Source organism: Oncorhynchus masou, chromosome 15 (genome assembly GCF_036934945.1).
Source record: "Oncorhynchus masou masou isolate Uvic2021 chromosome 15, UVic_Omas_1.1, whole genome shotgun sequence".
In the NCBI taxonomy this organism is placed as follows: domain Eukaryota; kingdom Metazoa; phylum Chordata; class Actinopteri; order Salmoniformes; family Salmonidae; genus Oncorhynchus; species Oncorhynchus masou.
Genome location: NC_088226.1, coordinates 33,819,628 through 33,821,894, shown reverse-complemented (window position 1 = coordinate 33,821,894; position 2,267 = coordinate 33,819,628).

The window sequence follows — 2,267 nt, the reverse complement described above, 5'->3', positions numbered from 1 at the left end:
CCACCACCACCACCACCACTCCTACAGACCCCCCTCCACCGCCAAGCTACCCTCCCTCCAAACCAACACATAACCACCACCACCACCCCTACAGACCCCCCTCCACCGCCAAGCTACCCTCCCTTCAAACCAACACATAACCACCACCACCACCACCCCTACAGACCCCCCTCCACCGCCAAGCTACCCTCCCTCCAAACCAACACATAACCACCACCACCACCCCTACAGACCCCCTCCACCGCCAAGCTACCCTCCCTCCAAACCAACACATAACCACCACCTCTGCAGACCCCCCTCCACCGCCAAGCTACCCTCCCTCCAAACCAACACATAACCACCACCAACACCACCACCCCTACAGACCCCACTCCACTGCCAAGCTACCCTCCCTCCAAACCAACACATAACTACCATCACCACCCCTACAGACCCCATCCACCGCCAAGCTACCCTCCCTCCAAACCGATACATAACCACCACCACCACCACCACCCTCTCTCCAAACCAATACATAACCACCACCACCACCCTCTCTCCAAACCAATACATAACCACCACCACCACCCTCTCTCCAAACCAATACATAACCACCACCACCACCCTCTCTCCAAACCAATACATAACCACCACCACCACCCTCTCTCCAAACCAATACATAACTACCACCACCACCCTCTCTCCAAACCAATACATAACCACCACCACCACCACCCTCTCTCCAAACCAATACATAACCTCACCACCACCACTCCCCCAACACACAGACCCATGCAGTATAAGACCTCCACATCATAGTAAAATTAATTTAAAGAAAATGTTTACATATTTAAAGTGCCTTTTAGCAGAAGTGATCATTAATGGCATTTTTTTAAGCAACTGAAAACTGCTGTTCACAAATGCTCTCCATCCAACCTCACTGAGCTCGAGCTGTTTTGCAAGGAGGAATGGGAAAAAATGTCAGTCTCTCGATGTTTAAAACTGATAGAGACATACCCCAAGCGACTTACAGCTGTAATCGCAGCAAAAGGTGGCACTACAAAGTATTAACTTAAGGGGGCGGAATAATTTTGCACGCCCAATTTTTCAGTTTTTGATTTGTTAAAAAAGTTGGAAATATCCAATAAATGTCGTTCCACTTCATGATTGTGTCCCACTTGTTGTTGATTCTTCACAAAAAAATACAGTTTTATATCTTTATGTTTGAAGCCTGAAATGTGGCAAAAGGTCGCAAAGTTCAAGGGGACCGAATACTTTCGCAAGGCACTGTATATATTTTTTTTAATGAGATGGGGCCCATTGGAATTTTCAAAAGTGAATGGAGGCTTTTCTTGTCCGGGTGGATCAAATCAATAAGCCATTGTGTCTGACTGGAAATGATGAACGTTTTATGACAAGCTATTCATTAACAAGAGCATTGACATGGTTGGGTATTGTTCATCAAAAACCGTTTTCACCATATTGATTACATATTTTATAGGCTTGTCAGGAGCCTTTTTGTGTTTTGATTGATGCATGTGGTGTGCATATTTAACGGGGCTGCTCGGTGAAAGGGTATTCCTTTTTACGTTACCGTAAAAACCAACACATAACCACCCCTCCAGATTCCCCTCCACCGCCAACCTACCTTCCCTCCAAACCAACACATACCCACCACCACCCCCACTACAGACCTCCCTCCAGCACCAAGCTATCCTCCCTCCAAACCAACACACACCTATCCCTACAGACACCCCTCCACCACCAAGCTACCCTCTCTCCAAACCAATACATACCCACCATCACCCCCACTACAGACCCCTGTCCCCCGCCAAGCTACCCTCTCTCCAAACCAACACATACCCACCATCACCCCCACTACAGACCCCTGTCCCCCGCCAAGCTACCCTCTCTCCAAACCAACACATACCCACCATCACCCCCACTACAGACCCCTGTCCCCCGCCAAGCTACCCTCTCTCCAAACCAACACATACCCACCATCACCCCCACTACAGACCCCTGTCCCCCGCCAAGCTACCCTCTCCAAACCAACACATACCCACCATCACCCCCACTACAGACCCCTGTCCCCCGCCAAGCTACCCTCTCTCCAAACCAACACATACCCACCATCACCCCCACTACAGACCCCTGTCCCCCGCCAACCTACCTTCCCTCCAAACCAACACATACCCACCATCACCCCCACTACAGACCCCTGTCCCCCGCCAACCTACCTTCCCTCCAAACCAATACATACCCACCATCACCCCCACTACAGACCC